The sequence below is a fragment of the Anser cygnoides genome, chromosome 4 (assembly GCF_040182565.1).
Source record: "Anser cygnoides isolate HZ-2024a breed goose chromosome 4, Taihu_goose_T2T_genome, whole genome shotgun sequence".
Lineage (NCBI taxonomy): Eukaryota > Metazoa > Chordata > Aves > Anseriformes > Anatidae > Anser > Anser cygnoides.
Window position 1 is genome coordinate 5,036,696 of NC_089876.1, and position 16,482 is coordinate 5,053,177.

The 16,482-nt window shown below is 36.4% G+C and overlaps 1 long non-coding RNA gene across 1 annotated transcript in view; it reads left to right on the plus strand.

The window, feature by feature from the left end:
- The first annotated feature begins 1,895 nt into the window (after positions 1 to 1,895).
- Positions 1,896 to 16,482, plus strand: part of LOC136790625 (uncharacterized) — a 28,307-nt gene continuing 13,720 nt past the window's right edge. The window contains exon 1 of the long non-coding RNA XR_010830916.1: positions 1,896 to 2,782. This is a non-coding gene — a long non-coding RNA (uncharacterized lncRNA). The remainder of the gene's footprint in view (positions 2,783 to 16,482) is intronic.

Genomic DNA, 16,482 nt, shown 5'->3' on the forward strand with positions numbered 1-16,482 from the left:
GAACAGGGAACTCCTCATGGAACAAGAAAATGTGTGATCTCTGGAAGCAAGGTCAGACTTAACAGGGAGAGTAGAGAGCTGCAGTTGAAGGGAGAAAACAAGAAAAGCCAAAGCTCAACTTGAGTTGACAATGGTCAGAGTGGTGCCAGAGTGCTGCAAAAAAAAAGTTAGGCGGATTTAGGTATGTCAACAGAAAGAGGAGGTCTAAGGAAAACATTGGACTGATACTTTGTTGTATCAAAGTATTGGACTTGTGTCCAATTGACTTATTTGTTGTATCAAAATGTATTGGACTGATACTTTGTTGTAAGATTGTCACCCAGCAAATAAGGATGAGGAAAAGGTGGAGACATTTAACACTATTTTTTTTTCTACGTTCTTAGTATTAATGATAAATATTTGGTTGGTTGGTCTTGAGTTGGAGGGCCACAACTGGGGGAGCAGTGTATTTCTATTTGTGGTTACCAACATTGTAAGGGACGAGTTGTATCAACTGAATGTTCATAAGACCATGGAGCCTGACAGGATTCACCCTGGAGTACTGAACGACTTAGTGGACATTATAGCTGGACCCCTGTCAACAATTTCCCAAAGGTTGTGGGAGTCTGGAGGTATATTATATACAGCATTAGTGTGGCCTCGCCTTGAATGTTGTGTGCAGTTCTGGGCTCCACAGTACAAAAAGGATTTTAAGATACTTAAACAAAAATGGGCAACAAAAATGGTAAAAGAGCTGGAAGGCATGTCCTATAAGGAGAGGAAGAGGACACTTCGGTTGTGGAGTTTGGAGAAAAGGAAGCTAAGAGGTGACCTCATTGCTCTCTATAACTTCCTGAGAAGGGGGAATGGAGAGGGAGGTGCCGGTCTCTTCTTCCTGGTAACCAATGATAGGATGAGTGGAAATGGCACAAAGCTGTGCCAGACGAGGTTCAGACTAGAGATTAGGAAAAAATTCTTCATCATGAGGGTAGTCAAGCACCCAGGACCAGACTTCCTGTCAGGATGGTCGATGCCCCATGCCTGTCAATGTTCAATAGGCCTTTGGAGAATGACCTTAATAATATGATTTAACTTTTGGTTATCCCTGAAGTGCTCAGGGAGTTGGACTTGATGGTCTTTCAAGGTGAACTATTCTAATTTCTAATTTCTAATTATTTGTGATTTCTAACTTCAGTTTAAGCAATGTGTTTATCAGACCACGGAAATCTGATCTAGTTGTTTCTCCTAGTTGTCAATTAAATCCTGTCCACCACTTGGAACAAGAGATGGGTTTATGATGTCACAGCCCCTTTTTCTACATCTTTTTCTGTCTGCTTCCCCCCCCCCCCCCCCCCCCCCCCTTTATTTCTTGTCCAAGTCATGTTTCATTGGCAAGGGCACTTTCACTTTTCCACTATTTCTGTGGACCACTGAGCACAGAGACAGGTAGACTAAACATCTTAGAAAGGGATTAGAAAAAATTATCAGCTCATACTATTTGATGAGTGCTTTGGCAGAGAAGAGGGAATGAAGAAGAAAGGAGCCCAGCCTGTTTCTAACCTAGACGTGGTGCTTGCATTGAGTCCCATACATGATACAAGGGGCACTATGAAATATAAAGTACTACAAGGTATCTTTAGTGTCTGACTCAATGTGAATGAGGCAGTGCCTGTTTGGTTGGCTGATTTTTTTTATTTTTTTTTCCACTCAGAATGAATATTAAGCAAGTGGTGAGCTTCCATTACTAGTCAGCTCTGAAAGATGTCCTCTCTACATACCTGTTAAACTTTAAAGGTCACATTTCTCTTATGAGAATTATGTATTGAAGAAATTATCAAGTTATTTATATCCTCTGTTAGTAGGCCTCTGAAGTACTAAGACTTGTCATGCTAGGTTATAGCTTTTCACTGTCTTCTTTTTTCACTGTCAGCTTCTCTCTCTGATGGTATCTATTTGTGTATTTGATCTATACTTCCCTCTAGAGTGAAAAAAACACTTTGTTCCTTTTTTCTTTTTTCTTTTTTTTTTTTTTTTTGTAGATTGAGTCATGGTCTAGAGTTCCCAGGAATCACTAAGATCATGATGACGAAATGTGACAATTATTTTTATTTATTTCTTTGTTAAAGCCTAAGTATTTTTTTCAATGTAAATTTCCTCATTCTACTTAAAGGTGTGGTGGTTTTACCTTGCTGAGCAGCTGAACTCCACCACAACCGCTCTCTCGCTTCCCCTCCTCAGAAGAAGAGGGGGAGAAGAAAGTATGCTGGGAAGAAAAACAAAGGCTCATGGATTGAAATAAGGATAATAGAATTAAAGGGAAAAGGAAGAGGAAAAAAAATAAGAAAAGGCATGTGCAGAAGCACAGAGAGAGGAAAAAAAAAAAAAAAAGCACACAGAACTAATTATTTTCCACTTCCCATCAACGAGCAATGTTCAGCCATGTCCCGGGAAGAAGAGCCTCAATACCCATAGCAGTTGTCTGGGAGGACAGGCATCTCCATAACAAGAGTTCCCCTCTCCTTCCCCTTTCCCATCTTTCATTGCTGAGTGTGACATCATATGGTATGGAATAATTGGTTTAGGTCAGCTGCCCTGGTGATGTCCCCTCCCCACCTCTTGCCCACCCCCAGCCTAATGGCTCTGGGGGAACTTGCAGGGAGTCTTGGTGCTGTTCCAGCACTACTCAGCAATAGAAAAAGCACTGGTGTGATACCAGTGCCGTTCTACCTACAAGTGCAGAGCACAGCACTGTATGGGCTGCTGCAGGGAAAGTTTAACATCCCAGCCAGACCCAGTTCAAAAGGTAGGCATACTCCTAAGTATCTAGATGCTACTGAGGAAGCTTATGAGTTTAAAAGTTCAGCATGGGTCAGAAAGTTGCCTTCCAAATCTTTAAGAACAAATGGGCTCTAGGTTTTTTTTGAAAGGAGGAGGAAACTCAGGTGAAGATATTTAGAAATATAACTTTAGAAGTTACACTTCCAGATAGCTGACTAAATCCTGTCTAATACTGTTATTGCATTTCTAAATGATGAATATTTGAGACTTAAAAAAGATCGAACTATCTACAACACAGTTAGGAATTTGTTTCTGCTTCCCCGGCTGTTTTCTGATGTTGCTATCATGAGACCATTTTGGTTTTCCATGGTGGCTGATATTACATATAGAAGACTATATGCCAGTCCCTCACAGGAAATCCAGCCCATACAGACACACTGACAATTAATCACTGTGTAAGAAGATCTATTCCTAATAGTCTTTTATCATATCAGCTCCACAGATCATACACACTAAAAACTGTGCTTTTCTTTCTTTTTATATCTTTTTCTTTTTTACTCTTTTTCTTTGTATTATAAGTGATACATTTTTTCAGGGTTTAGCAAGCTTTAGTGTCATGTATTAAATTTTACAGTCATCTAAAATCACCTGGCAAGAAAATGGAAAGTCCAGCAAAGCATCCTCTTTATTGAAAAAAAGGCATTAACTGATTTGGAAAACAAAGGCTCAGAAAATATTACATTCATTATGATTTGACTTACATCTGCATAAATGATCATGAACCTGGAGCTGCTCTATGTAAGTGATCCTGAGCAGTTGTTAGTGACCTCTACTGGCATCACAATAAGGCATATAAGGCTTTTAACAACATGAATACACTTTGCTTTTATGAAGCAGCAACTTATCTACACTGGACTTGAAAACAGTTTCTCTTTCAGGTAAAGATGCCCAGTTCTTTGTTTAAAATGTGGTGGCATGTAATTTGTTACTCTGCTAGTTAACACAAGAGGCAGTCAATTTCTGTCATTTTGAATATATCTGAAACCAATCAGTCATGGAAGGGATTTCTGGAGTTAGTTGGTAGCAGTTCTGCATTGCATATTTATACTGGAGTTTATGTTACTTTGGAAATATTGGCCTTGCCCAAAGGATTTTACAATAACAGCTACACTTCTTCATGTACATTTAATATATTCATTTTTTTGCAAAACTCTATATTACTTAAATGTTAATGGTTAATTTATTTGATTTGCATACATTGTTTTTTTACCTTTATTTCCTCATCAGATTATAAATAAATCCAGTTTTCCTGACTGCATGTATTTGTCACAGCACATGTTCTTATGTAGTTATTACAGCACAATGTAGTTATTACAATGGTGCATATGCCATTTGTTTCTCCTCTGTAAAATTATTAACACTATTTAAAAATAGATGAATATAAAGATGCAAAAGAGGAAAATCATAGATAGCCTTTGGAAACTATTCTGGTTCAAAAGAAGCAAAAATGAAAAGTCAATAGAAGGGTTTCACAAAAAAAAAAAAAAGTTGTTGTGAGACATGGAAGCATTTGGCAGCTGAGAAGCACATATCAACATGGAGACACCAAATAAGATGATCCCTAATTGTATTCATTTCCTCTGGGGAGAAATCATGGTGGGTTTTCTTAATTATTTTTTTTTCTGTAATTCTACTGAATTTCTGCTTGAAAATTCATTTCTTTAGGAAGACTCCACAATTCTTTAAGAATCAGGTGAAAAATGTGGGAAATGTTATATGCCCAGTGTATTAATATTTCCAAAAATTTATTAGAAAACACTAAAATGAAGCGCTCAAAGAATAGTTTGTGGTATAAGCAGTGTTAAGTTAAACCAAAATATTTTGATCAATTTACTAAAAAGCATCCAACCATTATAGACACAGTATATCACAGCCTCTACTCAAACATTTTGAGGATTTTTTTTTTGTATTTGTATTTGTGATTCAAGTGACATTTTCAAAAACCTTTAACAGTTTTCAACTAGTTAAGTAGAAAATTTCTTTCTTCAAGGCATTTCCTTGAAGAAATTTCTTTAAGAAAATTTTCTTCTGACCACTTACAGAGGTAAGCTCTGGAAATTGTGGTATATATATCTGCAGTGAAAAAGAAATTACCTTTACAGCCATGCACACAACAGCTTCAAGAAGGCTGTATATTTCAGAATGTCAGTAATAAATCCTGAACCATCACAAAATAAACAGATTGAATATAGTCCAGATCATCAGTGATGAAAAGTTATTGCCATTTGATAGTTTGATTGCTTATGTGAATTGAGTTGATGGCATCAATCTAGCATGTAGTGGGCAGTGCTAAAATACACTGCAATTGCTGAGGAGTATTTCTTGGTACAAGAGATAAAGAGTTCCAGAGGGCTGAGGGAGAGGACTGGAGAAAAGAGAAAGTGGGGAACTCTTTGAAGCAGCTTAGCAGAAGAGACGTGGAGAAGCAGGAAGTACTCAAAAATTAAAAGTCATTGTGGTGACTATGACTACTCTGGGTCTGGATATTTTACTGTGGTGTCAGCGGCAGAGGAATGATGTTGGAAAAGGCACTCAACAGAAGACTAAGAGAAATCAAGTTGGTGCCTGATCTAGGAAACAACCATTGTGATTAATTTCTGGATTTAAAGGCAAGATCCTGCCCTACTACTTCACTGTGAAGCCAAACTCAAACAAACTCCAGTGACTTCAGGATATAATGAATTAAATCACTGCAACATCTATCACCAAATCTCTAAAAGGAAGTGAAGGTTCTCTTCTAATGAAAGAAGCGAACAAATATATATGTTTGCAGGTATCACTGAGAAATAGAATATAATAAATAGTCTGACTGCAAATGTGACACATCTTTTCAATTATGGGAGGTTATGGCCTTAAACTATGCTATTGATATCATTCTGCAGATTATTGCATTACACCCAGGTGCTTTCCAGTATGAAGTGTTTTTTGCATATGTACAATTTGGTAAAAACTTGCTTGAATCAATAACAATTTCAGAACTCTGAAATATATTCAGTGATTTCATTCCAAAGCGTTCCTTGGAATATAGATTTATTGCATTATACAATGGACAATTAAACATAGGATGATAAACTTGTCCCCTCATCTATTCATATTAACTGACTGGAAATGTTTTCTTAGCTAATTGCACAAGGAAGATAAACATCAATTGTTAGGCTTAAAAGCTTTATGTGCATTTTGTTTCTCGTGACTAAATGTGCTCTGAGCTTCTTTGTTTCGGTGAATGATTTCTTTCTTTATATCTCTAATCTGTAATCAACAGTTTGTAAACATCAAATATAGAGGCTTTCAATTTGTATTTACATCAATGAAAAGTAAACACAAAATGCTTCTAGAACAGAATATAACACTTACTTCACTTAAGCATAACTGAATACCCAAGATTCAGGGTAACAGAGAATCTAACCTTTGAACCGCAATATTTAAAACTTGCATAGCTTGGTCAAAGGCCAGAAAATACATAAGTAAATAAGTAAACAAACAAATAAGGAAAACCTGTCTAACTTAGTCTCTATAAGCAGTAAAATTCAGCTGTCAAACATGAATAAAAGACCATGAAGCACTTTTATCTTTGTCTGCCACTGGCTTTAGATTTGTATAAGGATTTAAGCAAGATGGTTCGAATAGCAACCATTGCTGTTTTTCCCAGAATCATCTGCAGTAGACAAACACATCCTCTTGCAATTGCCACTATAACCATGGTAAAGATCTTCACCATAAAACATATCCCTCTATATACATGTATGAATTGAAGGTATGTACATGGGCCTGGAAGCTGAGTGTTAGGGGGGAAACGAAGGAAGAGACATATTCATATGAGGCTAACCTGGGAGTTAAGGCCCAGATAGCACTCAGTAAGACTAACATCATTGCAGAAACTCTGAAAAGCTTAAAGGAATGGAAATGTTCCAGTTAAAGAAATGTTTTTCAGGAAAGAACAATTTCAATCAGGTTGCATTTCAGATGAATTTTAGGTGTAATTCCAATGCAATCTGACTTGCAGTTAGTGGTAGATTGCCTCCTGGATGCAGTTTTTGGCTTTGAGATGGGCAAAGGAGCACACTTTCCTGGAAAAGGGGCTCAGTTTGTGAATCCTAAGTGGACTTGCCAGGTAGACTGTGCCTGGAAGATGTGGATACCGGGGGCTTCCAGGATCTGTAGTGCCAAGGAGGCAAATGATGACAGGACCTACAGGATCCTCCTCATTGTATTGGAAGCTTAGAAGCCACAAATTTGGAGTTTCTAAACCAACTGGTAAACCAAGGCAGCAGCTCTGTGGAATTTATATTAGCATGAATTTCACAGGGGGAAAAAAAAAAAAAAAAAAATGTAACAATGGAAGGAAAGCCTGTTTAGCTCAGCTTCTCTAGAAGTAGATTTCTAAAAAGAAACTTTGATACTTTTAAATCTATGAAATGATGGCCTTGTCAGATATTGGCAGGTGTGGAGGTGGGTGGTGGACACAAAGAAAACAAAACTCGGAGTTTCTGAAGTCATTTTCAGGTACTTTAAGCAAAAATGTCTGCTATGTTTTGCATCGCATGTTATGAGGACAAGTGGAAGCTACCAATAGTTCTGTATCTTGTCTCCTTGCACAGCAAGTGTATTCTCTCTATATATTAAGTAGTAATTTTCAGCACACACAAACACAAAAAGAGGATCCTTTACTCTTCTCTTGACAGCAGAAATATAGACAGAAAGAAAACAGCACAGAAATTTTACCTGAGTGTGACAAACATAGTATTGACCTTTGTCTTTTAGAATGAAAAGGTAGCCTTGTGCTGTCAGCAAGCAACAACCTATGATTTTTATGCATCAGTAGAAAAAAATAAATAGGAAGAGTTTTCGGGGAAAACACAAGATATAGCAAATTCACAGCCTGCACTTACTTTGAAAATTGAGTAGTAAATGATTAAAACTTGTATGCTCAGAGATTAATACTGAGTACATACTTGCTCTAAGAAAAAAATATTCCTCTTATTCTGCTCTTTAGAAGTAGAACACTTTTAGAACACTTCAGAATCATTGATATATTATAATCACCAGTAACAACCAATAGCTTAGAAGAATCTAAGTTTAGAAGAATCTAAGATTTAACAATCAACTACAGCTGTGCAACACTCGCAGGGGTTAGAAAGGTATCTTTTGGTCCATTATTTAATATTGCGTGCGCTACACTTCCCATCAGTTAAATTCCTATAAATTGGAGATAAATTAAGCTAGAAAGTTGAAGAGCTCTGAAAAAAAAAAAAAAAAAAAGGCGAGGGGGAGGAGGAAGAGTACTTCCCAACATCAAGGCTACCTGTGTCCATATAACTAGGGAACCAGAAGTATACATCTGGACATTGTCCAAAGAAATATAAAATCATATTTGGAATTGCAGTCAATTTGTGCTCAGTCCCTTGACAGAGATGGAAATGGAAAAAGAGCAAAGATAGCTTCAGTACATTTTTGTGCCTCTGTAAGACCTTCACCTTTGCTGTCCAGATCCCAAACAGCATAGAAACTGCTCTCTTCTGCACTCTTAAAGGTTTCTTGGAGTCATTCTGACAGTTACTTATGAGTGAGGTGCAGCTGTGTTTAGGCTGCTAGATGAGTATTTGGAGAAATAAGTTACTGTTAAATGGATTGAATATGGGCTGTATTACTTTAAAACCAGAAATGAGCAGCTCCAATGATTCTAACATTTGTTCATGTTGCAGATACAAGGTAACAACAGTAGTAAAAAAATTCCAAATACCCCTTCAGGCCAGAGATAAGATGAAGCACAAGTGTCCATACTGGGAAAAACTCTGCCACACCTGAACTGTTTTACATGAAATAAAACTGTCATGACACTGGACAGGCCAGAGATAAGATGAAGCAGAAGTGTCCATACTGGGAAAAACTCTGCCACACCTGAACTGTTTTACATGAAATAAAACTTTGTCATGACACTGGATTTGTATACACAATCAATTGGTAAAAATCTCCTTTTTTAATCTCCTCTAAAAATATCCTCTATTAATGTACCATATAGACCCTCTGCCTATATTTTTCTACAGTATCATGTTACAACTATTGCTGCAACATAGCCTAATGCAAATTCAGACAAGAGATGAATTCCTGGATCCTACTTATATCTAAGATGACATTCAGTGGTGAAACATTACGCTATGCATATGACTCTGAACCATCCTTAAGCAAAAAATAAATTTCTCAAAGAGAAAATGTCCTTGCAGGGTTCAAAGGCCATTTATGTTTTTGCTTTCCCAGCATTAAATAGCTTTAAATGGCTTATTAACTCCTGAAAAGCTCAGCTGGAAGACAGCTCATGTACATGTATATTTGCTGACGATTTATGAAAGTAACATGAGCGAGAATAACTTTGTTTCATTACCATATAACCTCCTTAAGAGAGAGCTCTCAGTGACTTTATAGCTTTAACTGTGATTAATTATAGCCATTGAGAGAATCAATCTGACAGTTAAAATAACGTTTGTTTTCCATTCCTTAATATTTTCTCGTGAAGAAGCCATCCTAGATATCAGAGCAACGTTATCTGTGTGTATTCTACTCTCCTCTGAGGAAATGACTGCAAAGGCCCATGTCACAACTCTTTTATGACTTGTATTCTCTTAAAATCTTTTTTTTCTCCTTAAAAAAAAAAAAAAAAAACTCAAAAAGTAATGCTATCTTTCAGTTTTCATTGAAATTTTTCCTGAATTGATTTTAAATTGTCTGGCAAATTGTGGCTGCACTTTTCATGCGTTACTCATTCTTTTGAACACAAATGAGAATGAGTTAAAATCAAATAAAAGCAAACAACAACCCAGAGAAGGACGATTAGAATAATTTTACCATGAACTGAAAAGACTGAAACTTCCAGGAAAACTTAGCAAACCGTTAACACCTACAGGTCTGCAGATCTCTTGTTGCTGAAGTCCCTGGCACTCAAGTACTTCCAGCTGCATCTACAATGTTAGTTTTGAAGTTCAGCAAGAAAAATTTCTATTGTAGCAGTGTGACAAAGCCAAATAACTCTTTCACGAAGGGGAAATGTGAGATGAAAAAGTAGTTCTGGAACAATTTCTTCTGGCATTGAAAAATGTCAATGTATTTCATGAAGAAATTTGTTTCTCTTTTTGTTTTCTCTTTTCAAGTTTGTTCTTGTTTAGGTCATTCAGTTAGGCATCTAATCTTTGCTGTTGTCTGCATTTTTTCTATTCTGTTTATGCAGCTTTTCAGTCAGATTCACAGCATATCTGATTTTGTCCTGCACGTTGGATAGGAAATCTGAGCATAAAACTCAGGACTGAAAGCCCCAAGTGACCAAGGAGGAGGAGGTGATCCCAATCTTCTGTTGCAATGACACCGGATGCTTGTTTTATGTTGCAACTGAAGTGTAGCACAGAGTAAGGAAAAATGGGCACTGCAAAGTCCATGTGGGAGTTACGGATATGAATTTGGGTCATCTACATTTCCATGTTTCTCCTTTGGTGTGAAAGTCTTCCTTAAAGGAAGGAAGGAATTTCCTAGACTTAAAAGTTGTCTTATACAAATCTCAGACCTAATAGTAGCTTACAAGTTAAACGAGCTGTAATTGCAGATCACTTGGCATCAACGTAAGCACCAGGCAGACTTTGAACTGTTCAGGTGAGAGACAGCTGGCGGGAAATAGATTTGGAAAGAATTTCCACAGAAATAGGTGAGTCTGTAATTTTGTCATCTGGCATTTGAAAGTTTGAAAGAGTCTGGCGTAGTCTTCATTTGGAGTTCAAAAGGGACATTTGAAATTCCTTGAATAAGTAACATTAGAGACATTTTAGACTTTTTTTTTTTTTTTTTTGAGAGAGCGATTGGTAATTTTTAATATTTTTGGTAATTTTAAATATTTTTTTTTTAGTTCCTTGAAATATGAACAAATAAACACACAGATGTACCTTTTTTTTTTTTTTTTTAATCTCAGCGTAAGATTTCTAAATGCAAGGTGTTCTAAAGAGAATCTTTAGCAAAAAGTGAAACTAAATCATTTTTCCAGTTGAAAAACATGGTACCTCCTTGTTCCTACTAGATCTTTAGACAGTGGAACACAATCCAGTAAAGCACTGAGAGCTGAGCTAAGCTTTAATGAGACTATAAATGAGTGTGAAGTTCTTTTGTGTACAGAGGTCAGAAGACCATAGTCAGAGCTTGAATTTCAGTTTCAGTATTTGGCTTTTCCTGCTATTTCTTGTTATTTGATCCTTGTATGTCTGAAGCATGCAACTTACTTTGACTCTTCTGTGCTAAATTTTTTAGTTCATAGTACAAGGATTTAAAGGAAATTTAAGTGGAATAAAGCCAGAATACTCAGCAATTTGAAGGATTAAGCCTTTTTCATATAGCCATACTTCTTTTCTTTAGAGCACTACCACTTCTCCTCTCCTTTTCTTTGAATAGTAACATTCCAGAAGGATGATGCAGAAAATGGAGTGATTGTTAGCCAAATTTTTATTCTAACTGATGCTTCTGAAACATTTCTGTTATAATTGACAAAAAGCAGCACGTAGGATTCTAATTCTTTTATTCTTCTGAGTTTCCCAAACCACTTATCTGTGTTTTGACATCAAACAATTCAACATTTTCTTCCTTCTGAGAGCCACAACCTCAAATGCTTTTAATTTCATCAAACCAGAAACTTATTTTTTGGTTAATCATTCTTCTGAATCTTGGTCCCAGAACCCTTAGCCAACACTTATCCATACATTGCTTGTCAAATAATGTATTGCAGCTCTCAGGAGTTAACCGGATGCTGAGGATTGCAAAATATTGTAAAAAAAATATTGATAAGGGGATGGTAAACCCATGCTTACCTTTAGACAAATAAAAAGGATCGTATTTGCAAAAAGTCTGAGAAACACAACTGTTAGGGACAAGAGCAGGCATGTGTGGCCAAGCAACTCTTAATGTGTACTTGAGGTGTAAATTGTCATACAGCCTTCTCCTCACATGCTAAAAGATAGCTGAGCAGATGCTAGTTCCAGCCCATAGGCTAGGCAGTGCAGTAAACTATACGGTAGAGAACTGAATTCAGATTAACATGGTTAAGGAAGCACTGGAATTCAAGATGGAGAGTCTCCATACCTCCAGCTTTCAAAAAGACCACAGCCACTGCTGGGCTTATAGATTGACAGCATCATTATGAAGGCAGCTTTGTGCTTGAATGCCAGTGGGAATTCTGGTGATCATGGAGTTTCAGAAGGACATTCAGAATCTCAGCGAAGTCAAAATGACAAAGCTTTTTTTAAAAAGATATATGGATAGCCTGTGTCTTTCCAGGACTAGATACAGAGTACACTCTGTTAAATAAATAAGTGACCAGTTTGACAACTATCAGCTTATGAAAACTAATTTGAAATTTTTATTTTTGATCTTTGCATGTAAAACTGTTGCCATTGCTTATTTTGTGGTTTCTCTACAGTTCAGTAATGAGATAAGTGATATGTGAATGCCTTAAAGGAGGTGCTATGTGAGGAGCAACTCTTTTCGTACAAGAATCCATGTGCAAAATACTATTGTCTGAAGAGCAGTCAAAGAAGCCTGTCACCAATGGCATTAATGCATTGATCCAAATAATCTGTGGATGTAAATTATGAGATATAAATTTTAAGAAAAGATCAGATAGAGGAACATGAAAGTTGATTTTACCTTTTTAAAGGTATTTTAATGAAGCCTTCTGAGGAATATTCTAAGGAATAATTTGTTAATTTGTAGTGATAAGATGACTGTTTTTCGATAGTGTTGTTTTGTTATGTTTTGTTTGCTTATTTTACTATTAAACAAAAACAGCACTATGATTATTTTTAATATATATTTTGTTCTTTTTTGAAACATCTATTATGATACCAAAACATGCTTTAAATCATAAATGACATGGTATTTTCCACTTAGAATGCAGTGTGCACAATGAATACTAATCTTTCAGTAAAGAATACTCCACCTTTACCTTATTTATTGCAGACATATTGGCATTGATCTTATCAGCTATGCTGAATCACTGCACCATAATATGGGAGCTCGCTTGTTGTATGAAGTAATCAAAGCACATTCCTTTGGATTACTATTACATTTTGAAGTAAATAACAGGTCTGAAAGCTATCTTTATCTCTTTACAGATTAGAGGATATAGAAAACCACTGTCTTTTATTTGGTTGTATAGTTGAGTAGAGATATCTATACAAACTGATTTTTTTTCTTTTTTCAATTGTTCTCTCATTCTGTTTATTAGGAGACTGAAAAAAGTTCTGAAAATACAGAGTTTTAGCAAGTATTTGCTGGGAGACTATTTGGTTTATGAAGAAACCCTGTAACAACTATAAAGATGCCTAAAGTGGCTCCACATGGAGCTAGTGAAGGTCCAGTTGGGCTTACTAGTTTATAATCTGGAACGTGTCCAAAGAAGGGCAATAAAGCTGGTGAAGGGTCTAAAGACCAAGTCTTATGAGGAGCAGCTGGGGGAACTGGGGTTGTTTAGCCTAGAGAAAAGAAGGCTCAGGGAGACCTTGTCACTCTCTACAACTACCTCAAAGGAGGTTGTAGCGGGGTGGGGGTCATTCTCTTCTCCCAGGAAACAAGCAATAGGACAAAAGGAAATGGCCTCAAGTTGTGACACGGGATGTTTAGGTTGGATATTAGGAAAAAAATTGTTCACTGGAGGGGCTATGTGGCATAAGAATAGGCTGCCTGGGGAAGTGGTTGAGTCACCGTCCCCGGAGGTGTGTAGATGGTTTAGTGGTAGACTTGGCAGTGCTAGGTTAACGGTTGGACTTGATGATCTGAGAGGTCTTTTCCAACCTAAATGATTCTATGATTCTATGATCTGACTTTGTGTGCTTAAATTAAAAGCAATTTGCAGAGCACAGTGGAACTACAGCTTACCTGTCTACAAGAGATTATGGTCAGAAAGTAAAATCAATTTTATGCTGCCTTTTTTTTTTTTTTTTTTCCAATATTCAGGGAATCTCCATCTTCTAACATCTCACTTATTGAGGAGATGAGGATTGTTCTGAATTAAAATCCCGAACCTCTCTTTTATTGCATTGGGAAATGTGGGCCTTCCAATTTCCCTCTCTGACTGACCAAGTTTTCAGCAAATTTTTATATGAAGACTTATTGTTCTGTGACAACACTTTTTTGGACTATCTCATCCACCTTTTAGAGTCGAAGACATAAGGTTGCATCTAATACTTGCATCTACTTCCCAGTGCTTTGGGAATAGGAACATTTACTGTAAATGAGTGAGACCCAGACCTCATTCCTCTAATGTTCAGCTTTTATATCACTGCAATTCCACTGGGTCCAACTCCTTTCTCTGAGCAGTGCAATTCCACTTTAGCAGAGTTTTAGTACCATTCCTTCAGATACTAAGAAAAAATAACATCAAGTACTCTCAGAGAAAAATAAAAATAAAAATAAAATTCTCTCTTCCTTTCCTTCTACATTCCGCTTGCATGAGCTCATGAAGGTTAATGACCTCTGTGTCAGGTGATAGCTAAAACCACCACTTTTTTTTTCTTTTTTTTTTTTCAGGTGTTTACTTTTTCTCATTCTAAAGACCATTTGGATCACGGGTCCAAACAAGAGCTTTTAGTTACCCTGGTTTGCTTGTTTGTGGTATCCAGCTACTAAAAAAGATCAGTATTCTTTAGCTCCTGAGATCTGGAAAGATCCAGTACATTCAATCTAAAATATCTGCAGAAGCAGCTATATGTTCATGTTCCCCTCCAGTGTCATGTAGCTCCTCATTATTCTCCATTTTGCTTTCCCCAAGTAATAGTGTCTAAAATGGAAAAACTCAAACTAGTAATACTTTTCCTTGCATCAAAGCATCTCTTGATTTTCAGAACTAATTACTTTCTTTCCATTCAATAGAAAACCCACATTAAAACATTTTTCTAAGTAGCATAGGACATTTGGTGATTTACACTTTAAAACTTCTAACCTTCCCTGACATGCAGGCTGTGTCCCATACAGTCCTTAAAATTTATTTCTACCCTTATTTAGCAGTATTACATTATTTACTCATTAACTTGTGGATAAGAAATGTGTTTTAAATATCTTTACTTAAAGTAGGGAACAGATTCTGATCAGTGATTGAGGATTTTTCCATTCCATTCAGCACACTGGCACAGAATCAGGAAAGTGGTTGTTCCCATCCCATGGGGTTGCCGTTAGAGGAAATAACTACGTAGGAATACTTTCTGTGATGTACACATTTATATAACTGTGTGTATGATGTGTTTGTATTGAAATTTGCTTTTGAGAATCAGACTGCCTGTCAGACCAGGAAAGGAGTGAGATCAGTTACTTTCCATATAACTGGATGAATTTGGTGTGTTCCCCTTGCACAACTGTGGTTAGGGAGATGAGAAAGGAATAGCAATGTTAATGGGTAGTTAAAAACTGTAGACACAGAAGCTCTCTAGTCACACAGAACTCATAGAAACTCTCTAGTCCCTATAAACTGACTTTTAGTGTTTAGGGAGAGATTAGTTTACAGTCAGATTTTATTTATTTGTTTATTTATTTTCCTGTGATCCTGGATTCTTCCTGTTAAAAACATGATATTTTGCAATACTGTCTTACTCTTGCTGTACTATCTGCTGAAATATAAAATACATAAATAATCCACAAAATATCTTGCCCCCAGAAAGAAAAAATTGTGTTTGAAAGTAGTCTAGAATCAGAAATGGATAAATAACAAAGGACAAGAAGACCTTTTCATATATATATGTACATGTTTATATTTGTGTATATACCTATTGCACATACCATTTTTAGTTTGTGCAAGGTATTCTTATTGGATTATAAAATTATATATGTCTGTGCATATACCAAAGTGTATATAAAATGATCAGGAGTCTTGCACTATGTTGTATCTGTCTTTGCTATTACAAAGTGACTGGTACATTATATTTATTAAAAATCAATATGTTTTTTACAGATACATAACCTAGACACCACTGTCTTAATGCTATATCTTTAAACTAGAAGACTCACCCATTCAGCCAAAATGCAATTTTCTAGCTTGAACTCTTGGACTCAATTTGTTTTTAAAGATAAGTTATCCATAACATCCATAACAATAACAGATACAGTGGCAGTTGCTTTAAAAAAAAAAAAAAAAAGAGAGAGAGAGTCTATTTGGGATATTTAAGATAAAGAGAAGGTTAGAAAAACACAAGATTAGTGAATATACACTTATTTTGCTTATTTCATTTTTAAGCAACTGGATTCATTATAGCTTGAGATAACATAACCAAGTGTAGCACCCAGAACAGATATATTCCTGAGCATCCCCCACACAAGATCATTGGTTATAAGAAATAGGTGGACGGGAATAAAAACAGAGACCTGATTTTTTGGGGGGGAAGGAGGGGGTTGGGGGGGGGGGGGGATTGATGTAAATACTCAGCATCCACATTACTATGGAACAAAGAGTTTCTCAGCTTATCTGTGCATTAAATTTAGGCATACGTTAAGCTAAATCTGTCCGATTTTGGGTGGCATTTGAGTTACCAACTTGAAGGACGGGCAGAGAAGTTTTTAAGGTTCAGTCATACAGACAATTGCTTACCACAGGAATTGCAAGCTCTTAAAATGTGCTAGCTTGATAGGTTGAGTATCTGTTAATTCTAGTTAAAG